This window comes from Camelina sativa, chromosome 10, assembly GCF_030686135.1.
Source record: "Camelina sativa cultivar CO46 ecotype springtype chromosome 10, ASM3068613v1".
Classification (NCBI taxonomy): Eukaryota; Viridiplantae; Streptophyta; class Magnoliopsida; order Brassicales; family Brassicaceae; genus Camelina; species Camelina sativa.
Window position 1 is genome coordinate 9687812 of NC_141889.1, and position 12430 is coordinate 9700241.

The 12430-nt window shown below is 29.7% G+C and overlaps 1 long non-coding RNA gene and 1 pseudogene across 1 annotated transcript; both read left to right on the plus strand.

Annotated features, from left to right (window-relative positions):
* The first annotated feature begins 7714 nt into the window (after positions 1–7714).
* Positions 7715–9004, plus strand: LOC104720232 (class V chitinase pseudogene; annotated as a pseudogene).
* Positions 9005–11107: 2103 nt separating this feature from the next.
* Positions 11108–11845, plus strand: LOC109126827 (uncharacterized). The gene is made up of 2 exons (XR_015568099.1): positions 11108–11377; positions 11467–11845. It is a non-coding gene; the product is annotated as an uncharacterized LOC109126827 (long non-coding RNA).
* Positions 11846–12430: the final 585 nt, after the last annotated feature.

Genomic DNA, 12430 nt, shown 5'->3' on the forward strand with positions numbered 1-12430 from the left:
AAAATATATATCATTAATATGATACTAGAATATGGGTTAAATTTTTATATTACTATTTTAACAACACGGATATAAAATATGTCAAATCAAACTGATTTAATTAAGATTGTATTAAACAAAAATTGTTGTGCGGTATATCACGAATTATATACTAAATCACTAAAATTAACAAAAGAGTATATTAGCAAAATTAGTATTAAAATAGTATATCAATAAAAAAAATTCAAAAAAAACTTGCCCCGCAGGTCATAATCTAGTATTAGATGTATAACTTCTTAACTAGGTATAATTTTTATATGTTGTTTATTTAAAAAGTTATATATATATATATATATATATATATATTAAAATTTATCTATATATCTATATTTTCAGATTAACGTGGCCACTTTGTGTTCTTATATTATCATTCAACATTCTTAATGGATAGTGACCAAATCTAATCATAATATTATTGTAATGCATGTGAACCAGTAAGTTGTTAGACAAATAAATTTATCCCTTGTATATTAAAAGAGAAGCATTCACACACAAAATGATGATGTATCGCATTCACATAACTCTAGACACTATTTCTTTTATTTGTCATCAATTTTTTATAATATTTACATTTATGTACCATTGTATTTTTCCAAAAATACAATTAACACCTAAAATTAAATTTTAATATTCTCTTTCTAACTTAATTATATCCTTTAATTACATTTTCATAAAATTTTTAAAATAATTTTTAAAAACTCTTTGTTTATATGATAATACAAGATTAATATTACAATAATTCTCACGGGTCAAATTTTAACTATGATACAAAAATTATATATATTTTTAATATATACTACACAATTGAATTTTAGATTTCAATTATCAATAAATATAATAGATTTTGTGAATAAAAGTTGCATAAAAACATTTAATAATTTATACCGCACTATGTAAGGGTTGTTACCTAGTTAGATAATAAATATGGAGGAGCCTTTTCTTGTTGGATCTGCCATCATAAAAACTGCCTACTCTAGACATATCCTATAATAACTAGGTGAATACAAATTTCTTTTTCTCGCATATATATAACAAAATATAAAAATAAAAAGTTTACTTATGATAGAGAAACAGATATATGAGATGATCAGCTAACCTAACGAAAACTAAGAAAGTCTATAACCCAAAAATATATGTTATAACGTGCAAAATGTAAGCAGAATGCAGAAACAAATATCGTTTGTTTTTCATGTTTTAATGAAGTTTTTTCTGTACAAGGTATAATAGATTATAGACTTATAGTGGTAACATTACTACTATTTTGGATTTACCGCATCAGTCCAGAAATGAATTATCGGTTGGCAGCTGAAATAATAATAAAAAATTATCATTTAAGAAATTATCATACCTTTCATATAAAAATTGGTACGACCCATTTTTTGATGATAATAATCTAATTAAATATCTCATAATATTTAATTACAACTCAAACGACAAACCAATTCTAATTTAATATAAATGTCATATCAATTATAACTAATTAAAATCATCAACCTAACATGCTTCTAAACCAGGTTCCAACAACAAAATAACATAAACACAACACAACAATCAAAACCCTAAATTATCCTTTTTTTCATCGTCATGATTTCACGCTACACATTACATGCACCCTAAGTAGCACTGAAACGGGTACGGGTCAGGAAATGGGGACGAGAACGAGGACCGAAAACGGCAAACTTAAAATTTGTGGATACAGAGACAGCATGGGTATGTTAACAAAAATACCTATAGATACAAATATATAAGAAACCAGATATATATAAGACTCTACATAAAAAAAATACAAGTATGTATTACTATCCTCTATACTTGTGTATATGCCCAAGACTGATTCTACCTTACGTTTCATGGTTATCCATCAAACACTAAACTCTAAACATATTTGAAGTAAAAGAGATGAGGACTAAACAGTGAACAAAGGAAACAGTGAACATGTATAGTAATGTCAAATCTTAAGAAATCAAACTTAAATGATATTTTCGATTCTTTTATGTTTTATTTGGAGGAAAAATAAGTGAATAAGTCGTCGAAACGTTTATGAAACCCTATTACCGCCGTCCACGCCCTGTTAGAAACATTTCGGAGAAGTTTTTTTGCCGTATATGTGCCGTCCCCATACCCGAGACGTTTCTGATACGGGAGACGTCATCAAACTGTCGTCCCCTTACATCATAGCTTGCACCACAAACAAAATGAGATGTGTGAGTATTACCAGAAATTCCCAGTGATGCGATCCTCCCATCTATGAGCTATGCACATAAGCAAATCAAAAGTAAAACTACAAATAAAACATAACAAACCAATCATTAAACAGAACACCCAATAACACATCAACCACACCTACACATTATCACACAAAACAAGTGGGTAGAAAAGATGGAAGAAAAAAAGTGGTTAAATTAAAATGAGCAGTTAAATAATAGTGGGTCTGATTGGTGACCACGTTTAAACGAGACGGTTCAAAAATTTATAGCGGTTATAGAGAAGACGGTTAAAAAGTAAGCGGTTAAAGATAGAGGATGAAAAGATGGTACGATTAAAAAGAACGTTTGAATATTTAGCTTGTTTGGTAACATTATAGCAGTTGAATAGTATAAGTTATAATAAAAAAATATTTAAAATAGTTTAGTTAGAAACTGAAAAATATGGAGTAATAAATTTTCATCTAATTCATAATATGAATTTAAATCTTCATTATATGAATTTAAATATGAATTTAAATCTTCATTATATGATATTAAATAAATCTAAATGTTTATCTCATAACAAAAGTATTCAAATATTACATGCATGATCGTCCATTTAAAAGTACATGTTTTTATTGAAATCAAAATCTTGACTTAATTACAAAAAAAAAATTTAATTTTCATAATATATATATAAGTATTTCATGAATACTAAAAAAATTAGGAGAATTTAAACAATACTTTCAAAGAATGGACTTCAAAATTTGACTTTGAGATAAGAACTAATTATTGAGCAAAAGGATGTTTTTTCTGTACTCGACCAAAACTTGTATTATGACAATGGCTTTGTACGAAGCACATATATATTATATTCACTATTTTTTCTTTTTTTGTTAGATAAAGAATTTAATGCAAAAAAAAAATGAGTGAAATGACATAATAAAAACGGTCTAAACTTTTATACAAAACCAAACGTTGGTTTCTCGAAGTTATTTGAGTTGGTGTTTACAACCATCAAAATTAAGCTTTAACCACTTTCTCCAAATTCTTTCTCCAATCAAGATCTTCAACCGCTCTTTTCAAACGCCGTCTTGATTGCTGAATATTAGAGCGGTTTGTTTGCAAACGACGTTTATTAATGTAACCAATCATAGCCAGTTTTGATTGGTAACAAACAGTTGAATAGTAAACAAGTTATTATAGAAAAATAACATAAAAATAAATTAAAACATGAAAACATTTCAAAAAAAAATTATTTTCATAAATTCCTTTAGAAAATAATAAATATAAATATTATTTTAAAAATTTATATAATTTTTTAAAAAATCCAACCACTTCGTTTGCAAACAAATCGCCTTGTTTTTGGGGCGATTGGCAACCGCCCGTTTTCCTCCTTCCAACCACTCTCTTCAACCATCTTCTCCAACCACCTATTACAATCACTTCTTTCAACCGTTATGTTGATTGGTAATCTTCAAGACGGTTCGTTTGCAAATGAGGCGGTTGAAGGTTACCAATCAAACCCATAGTGTTACCTTCTTTAGTTCTTATGTTTTCACATTTGAAAGATAAAAAATTACATAATAAAAACTAAGGCTGTTTTGTGTGAAGGTGAACAATACTAAAAATGAAAGACAGATTGAGCTGTATTCCTAAATTTTGTTTAAAGCTAAACATGATGCTAAATTTCTAAAGTGATTTTTGTAGAAGAAAACTATTAGCATATTTTGTTTAGAAAGTAAAAATAATCATATTGTTTGCTTTCTTATTTGATTGGTAGATAAAAATATTCAAACAGTCAACGATTTTTGTCTAAAACTTAAATATCTAGATATATTTGTATTTAAACTTCTCAATCAAATATTAAATATAATACAACACTCAAATTTTCTTTTACCAAGAAGATTTACATGCAACTTCGCTAACTCATGAAAAATGTTTCTAATTTCTCTTAGTTTTTAGGTGAATTTGTTTTTAATTCGTTTAGACAGGTGACACTATCTGGTGACATGTCACTCATATACACAAAGAGTTTGATCTTTTATAGTATTGATTATAACCTTAAAAAGTATATTTTAAGTTATAACGTGCAAATTGATGCATACACGCATATTGGTTCTTATGCTTCATCTTACAGTTGGGTGGAGATTTCTTGAAACTCATCTTTAAGCTTGAATCCTTAAACACATCAAAAGATCATCTGGCCATTGCAAAATGACTAGTATAGTATTTTTTCTTTTTTTATTATTATTATTATTGAATTGGCAAAATTCCATAAATAATCAATCTCTATTATGCTCGGTAACACGGAATAATGATAAGTATAGTCAGCATTGAACAAAGCTTCATAAAATAGCTAATATCGAGTCACGATATTATTGTAATGCATGTTAACTAGTACATTGTTTGAGAAATAGACTCGTTAGAATAATAGAGTATAACTAAGTCTTTTTAATTTATTTTCTTGATTAATAACCCATTCAATTATTTTAAACTAAAACTATATACCATAATCAAGTCTTTATTTTTGTTACTTTTATTTACAATCATGCCGCCACCCACATATATTAGACCATGTTATAAACCTAATTCAGAGTAAGCATAATGACACACGTTTTATTGTATTTGACTCATTCAACGATAAATACTACTACTAGTATAATTTCTTTTATAGTACAATACAATCATATATATTAACAAGAAAAAGAAAATGAATCACTCAATTTTCAATTTACACAATTAAGATTATATAAAGACTATGATACAGACTAATTTAGCTCACATTTATATAAATCAGAGTAACTCTTCATAAGTTAATAGAATGTTTGAATAAATCAATATAATTTAAAATCAGATTTGTACAATATGATAAACATAGGGGTATAAAACTGACCATATATCACACATCTCTGAATATTTCAGTTTCATATGTCGGATGTGTAATTAATTATGTTTAATGTTAGCTGAGAAAAGTGAACAATTAGATTTTTTTCTTCGTGGAAAGAAGACTTAGGCTTTGGCCTGATTACATGTCTTTTGGTCACAATTAGACTTGTTAGATAAATTCAAGTTTAACTGCTGGAAGAAAAGAAAAGAAAACAAGATTTAACGTTACTTTAGTTGCTAAGTTAATTTGCAAAATGGTGCAAGACTTATAAATAATTGTATGCGAATTTTGTAAATGATTCACAAGATCTATATAAACGTTTCCGTTAAATTTTTGTAATAAACTAATTTGTGTTATTTTTAAGTAACCCTCTATATTTAATTTGACCAGTATGAAAATGTTTAGATATATGGACTATAAACGAGTCTTCAAACAATTATATGGACTATATAACCGAGTCTATTTTTATTATATTCTCTCTATTATATATTGGAAGACTTTACTTAAGTGGATTTCTTAGATAATTTGCAAAATTGTGCATGAATTATAGATAATTGTATGGAATTTTCGTAAATGATTCACAAGATCGATTTATCTAAATGTTTCCTTTAAATTTTTGTAAGAAACTTATTTGTGTTATTTAAAATAACCCATCTATATTTAATTTGACCAGTTTGAAATAGTTTAAATATCAAGTCTAAACCCAATATTATTGTAATCATGCGAACATGTACATTATTCATATATATAATAATAACAATCTGAATAAATGCGAACAACAGTTGCGACTTTTCAGTGTACTTTGTTTTTATTTGTTTTTATTTAAATAATATGGTTGTATCTGTTTACTGTAAAGTTGTATCTTTTCACCATATTTTATTTATATTTTTTCATCACAACTTTTTATTCTAATAGGTGTGTTGTTTATTTAAATAGTCATATCTTTTGAACTCTCTATATATTTGTCTCTTCATCAATAACTAACAAATTGTAGAAATATAAAAATTTAAGACAACTTAATATATAATTTACAATTGCGTCTATTTATCGTAATTTTTCGCTAAAAAAAATATGTTAATATTTAAAATTTATTTTATTTTATTTTTAGAATTTATGTATTTTAATTTTTAATTTCTAGTTGATACATTTTCACTCATTATTAAATATATTTAACAATTATAATTATTTAGTAGAAAATTACATTTGCTCATTACAACCATTAGTTCAATATTATCAATTAGGATCACTTTGTCATAATAATTTTTTAATTATAGCTCTTTACCATAATTTTTCATAAAATATTTTATATTTATAATATTTTTAAACAATGTTTTTTTCAAAGTTGCTTCTCTTTGCCATAGTTTTTTTATTATAAGTTTGATTTTGATAGTTGTGTTTTTACTAACGGTTTATGTTTAATATTTATGTATTTAAACTATTTTATTATTTTTAATGATTTCATAATATATAAATTAAATTTTAATTTATTTTCTTTAAAATACTTTACTGCGATGTTTGTGGGAGGGTTTGAGTCCTAGTTAAATAAATAGACTTGTTAGATATATCCAAATGTTTCTTTTCTCCTTTTTTTTTGTTTTATTGACAGGAGACTTTTGTTTGTGAGCTATTCATTTTTGTATGTTTAATAATGCTACAGAGCTATACATATCCTATATCAATAACTAGATATATAAATCTCATATATATATATATATATAATTAAGTAACAAAGCATAAGATGATAAGAGAATGATCTTTGGAATATATTTGAAAATGTCAAGGTTTAGAAATTTGGTAGTTAAGTGATTTTTTCCGTCCACAAAAGTAAGATCTGTAGATAATTTTCAGATATAGAATTTTGATGTGGAATTCAAAACTATACTGTCAAAATCGGTGATACAAAGAGTTGACACAACGAAAATTATACTTGAAAATATAAAAGTGTTTGTTCAATATTTACTGGAAAAAAAAATATTATATATATATGATATTTTAAATTAATAAATTACTGAACATATCTGACCACAATATTATTGTAATGCATGAGAAGTTGTGCACCAATACATTGTGAGACAAATACAGAAATCCTAAGCTGAAAGCCTAATACCAGATTAGTGATCGGGTATGTATAAAGCATTTACATTTTCAAACTTTTAGGGACCTTGTGCCCAAATATATTTTTTTCCTAAAATTTAGGGACTTATTTGCAAACTTCTAAAATTTTCGATCCTTTTTACATTAATATCAAATATTTATTTAAAAACCTTAAAAAACTGTGGACCCGGTGCTAGTGCACTCTCAGCACTACCCGAGAGCCGGCACTGCGTATGATGATAGGGATGAGCTTCTTTCTTAATTGGTGTTACAGTCACATTATTTAGCAAAGACTTTTGGTTTTCGAAATCAATTAACTTCAAGACTTGAATTTGTCTAAGGTCTTTTGAATATTTCAAAATAAGTCTTCCCAAAATCAGTATAAATAGAGAAAGTAAGCACCCTCTTAGTTTGTATCACCACCACAACAAAGCACCAACAAACAAAGAAACACAGAGCTAGAGAAAGCATTTTGTTAAACGTTAAAAGACTTCGAGACCAAAAAATGTCTCATGAGTATACGGGAGCCCCCACCTCCAAGGTAAAAGCTTCGTACTGGTTCCCAGATGGAGAGAACCCGGAACAGGATCCCAAAACCTCGGCCGAAAAAATTGACTCATCTTTCTTCACTCACCTTTTCTGCGCTTTCGCCGATCTCGACGCTGCCACCAACACAGTTGTTATCTCCCAAGCGCACCAACTCATATTTTCAACCTTTACTGACATCGTCAAGATTAGAAACGGACAGGTGAAGACCCTCTTGTCGGTCGGCGGAAGAAGTGCAGACAATACTGCGTTTGCGTCCATGGCAAGTAAACAAGAGTCTCGGAAATTGTTCATTGATTCTTGGATTTCGATCGCTATATCAAACGGATTCCATGGTATCGATTTAGCCTGGGAGTACCCTAACAGTGACGTTGAGATGAAAGACTTTGGTGCCCTAGTTGGAGAATTGCGAATAGCGGTTGACGCGGAGCACACACGCACAACCAAACCGACTTTGCTGTTGACGGCTGCCGTTTACTACTCCTCGGTTTACAAGACGTTCACCTACCCGGTTGAAGTGATGAAAAAAAGCTTGGATTGGGTTAATATTATTGCCTTCGATTTTTTCGGTTCGTCCATTACCATTGGTCCACCCGCCGGTCTGTATAATTTTTCAAAACCAAAAGGTATAAAGTTTACTATACCATAAACATAACTGGTTTTATTTCCGTACAATCCAAATATGAGTATTTTTTTTTGTTTAATTTGAATAAAGGTTTGTTGACAGGTGAATGCGGCGACTCCGGTGTGAAACAGTGGACTACGGTTGGATTTCCAGAGAACAAAGTAGTATTTGGATTCCCGTATGTTGGCTGGACCTGGACTCTTAAAGACGACAAGCATTACGGTGATGATGTTGCAGCCACCACCCTAGAAGCAGCGTCAGCTGACGGTCCCATCAACTATAATAAGATAAGTGATTTCATAAAGCATAAGGGTGAGCAAACTAGAATGTTTTATGACTCGGAAGTCGTTAGTGATAACTGTATCTCCCGGACGGCTTTCATTGGGTTCGACGACATTCAAAGCATCGTGACGAAAGTGAGATACGCTAAGAGCAACGGTCTGCTTGGTTACTTTGCTTGGAACGTTGGAGCTGACGATGATTCTTATCTATCTCGTACAGGTTCGTCTTTTGTACTTTCACATATTCTTTTTTTTTTTTTAATAAGAATTGAGATACAACAGTATCAAGTCTCTTATATCTGGATTTTGGAAATATACAGCATCGATAACATGGGATGTTTAATAGACAACCGTGGGACGGTGGGAGGAGTGGAGTTCCCACACTGAAAACGAAGAAATAAATAAATAATGACGCGTGAAGAATAAAACATGTTTGATTATGTTACAGAGGCTTTTCTTTCTCTCTGTAAGCGTTGGTGTGAAGTTTTCTTCCTCTGTTTGACTTAGTGAGTTTTTGGTCTCACGCTCTCTCTCTCTTTTCTCTCTTTCTTCTGTTCTGTATCACTGCTGGTATCTGGTGGTTCTTGTTTGATTCCTTGTAAACTTTTGATCTTTTATGTCATAAGAAGGCCCTTTAACAAGATAAGCAAACGCTTATCTTGTTTTCTGTAATAAAAATGAAAACGTTTGCGTACATTATGATGGTAAACAAAGTTAACTAAGTAAAGTTTATTTCGGTGAAAAATATGCATCGGAATCGGAGAAAGAAAAAACATACGTACTTACTATATTTTTTGGTCAGAATGTAAATAAAGCCTAGAATAACAACTATTTATAGAGGGTCATATAGACTTGTTAGAAATATTATTTATAACTGAGTCTTTTTATTTATTTTCTTAATTAATAACAGACTCCATTATTTTACACTCATAATAATAATGATAATGAACTTATTTAACGTTGATGTTGAGAATATCATAATTAAGATATATAGACTATAATCAAGTCTTTGTTATTGTTATTTTTATTTACAACAAGGATGTGCCACCCACATGTATTAGAGCATCTCCATCCCACATCTTTGAAAGAAGATGTCTCCAAATTAAAAAAATATATATATATACTAAATTTGTATAAATATTATTTTAATTATTTTGGTGTCTTTAAATTTAAGATATCATAGTCTAAGCTTCTCCAACGGTTGATTTAGCCAAGGTTCTTATTACAAATTATAATTAACAATAAATCAGAATGAATAAAAAAGATAAGAGTTGTCTCTTATTTAGTAAGCTTAAGAGTTGGCTCTTATTAGATACGTGTCAACATATCGTTGAGTTGGTTTTTAAAATAAAAACAAATTTTTTTCCCTTTCTTTCTCTTCTTCCTCTTCTCTCTTTCGCGATACTCTCAACCCAAAACAAAGAGATTTTTTTAAAAAAAAAAATTGAAACATGGCAATCGGAGGTTTTGATAAACCAATCACTAATTGGAGATTTTGATTAATCAATCGGAAATCAAAGATTTTGATTAACCAATCGGAACGACATATCAGAGCTTTAGATTAAGCGACGAGTCTGAATGTGAAAGCGGTGAGTCTTCTCCACCAAATCAAAGTGTTACCTTCGCCAACTCGCAGATTTTGATTAACCAATCTCGATTATAAAGGTAATTTCCTTTCTTTGATTCTATGGGTTCTTGTTTAGTAAGGGTATAGAAATTAGGGTTCTTAAAAGTATGTTTCTATCTGTTGGAGTAAGCTTGAAGTAAGCTTGGAGAACAAGCTTACTAAGAAATGGAAATTGGAGATTATATTTAGGAGATATCTAAATATAATAGAATAAGAAGTTTTCCTATTAGGATTAGGAAAATATACTAAGAAGTTTTATATATAAAGAGATGCTAGGTTATAGCATAAGGTGTGAGTTGTGAGCTTTGAGAGAAAGAGAGGTTTGTAAGAGAGAGCTTAAGTTTTTGAGTTATTTTTCTTAAGCAATAAGAGAGTTATTCTTATAATTTGTCTTTCAAATCTTTCTTAAATTCTATACTATCTGTGTTCATAGGCATGATTGTAATTAGGGTAATCTGTTTGTAAAATGTGATCAAAGTCTCTGCCTTATTCTCTTACCTCTCTCTGTTTTCTGTTTTATTGCTCTGCTTCTCGTGAATTATGCTTTTTATGCCACCAACAGATGCTTAATCTTTAGAAATAGATGTTTTAATTGAGCTGCAACTTGGTTTTAGTTGTGCTGGTAAGCCTGTGAAGTATGTCGCATTGTAGTTGATATAGATTGTAATGGTGGCTTTTAAAAAGTGAACTAGGATATAACTTATCTGTTTTTGTTTCAGTTTTGGTTATGATCATCGTCTTGTAATCATTTATAAGTCTATAAATGTCGAGAAAGCAAGTATCTTTGGTGTTTAATTTGTTGTTTTTGTTGCTTTGCAGATCACTTGTTACTTAGTTTTACTAAAAACAAAGGATGAATCAAAGCATCCATCGGTGTTTCAGGAACTTTATCGATTCAGCTAGAGGCTTCTGCAAAAACAGAGCTAGCTGCAGATTCGTCCATAGTGATGGAGGAGCCGATTTGGTTGGCTCTCCAAGCAGAATCGAGCTTCTTAGGTCTAATTTGATTCCTCCTAGACTTTCTCATCACTTCATGACTCGCTCTGCCGACGGTAGGTTCAGGGAGGAAGATGTGTCCAATTACTTCAGGTAATTTCCCAACAAAACACATTCAACTTCTCTTTAGTCTGAATGTATGTTCTTGTGTGTGACATAAGATGTTGTTTGGTGAGGTGTAGTACTTTTGGAACAGTTCAAGATGTGAGGATACCATATCAGCAAAAGAGGATGTTTGGATTTGTGACATTTGTGTATCCTGAGACTGTTAAGAGCATTCTCGCCAAAGGAAACTGATCACTTTGTGTGTGATTCAAGAGTTCTTGTTAAGCCTTACAAGGAGAAAGGCAAAGTCTCTGAAAAATGCAGGTACTATACTAGTAGTACTAACTCTCATACTTAGGCCTGACTATTCCATGAATCATTGTGTTTATGTCCCTTTTTATCCGTTTGTGTAGAACTAACCAAACAACGGAACGAGAATTGTTCTGAGTTCTTGTGATGGGTGTATAATTTATTTATCTCAACTCATTAAAAATGTGATCATTGATCAGTTTCTCTTAACCTCTCTTTTATATTGTTTCTTGTGAGTTTTTGTGAGTTCTTGTGATGGGTGTATAATTTTTTTCAAAATTAAGAATCCCAATAAGAGTTTCACCATTGGAGGAGCAAAATTTTAATTACTCTTTCACAAGTTCTTATTTTAAAAAAGTACAAAATATATTTTTTTAAAAAATAAAAACCTCAAAATAACATCTTCACCGTTGGAGAAGCTCTAAATGTCTTTACCAAAAAATTTAAGACATGATATCATAAGTTTAAAGACATCAAACCCATTTAAGTAATACTTTTCTTTATTTATTATGTTTTAAGTTCAAGACATCTCTTTTAAAAATGAGGGATGGATATGGTCTTAGAGCACAATATAAACCTAATTCACAATGAAAATAATCACACACGTTTTCTAGTATTTAACACATTTTATTATATAAAGTATGGTTTCAAAAGTTACTAACTCACTAGATCATGACACGTGTCAATTTCAAAAATTACTAACTCATCAGATCGTGACAAGTGTCAATTTTACACAAAATTTTAATTTTAAAAGAAGAAAATCTTACTAACTCACCAGATCGTGACACGTGT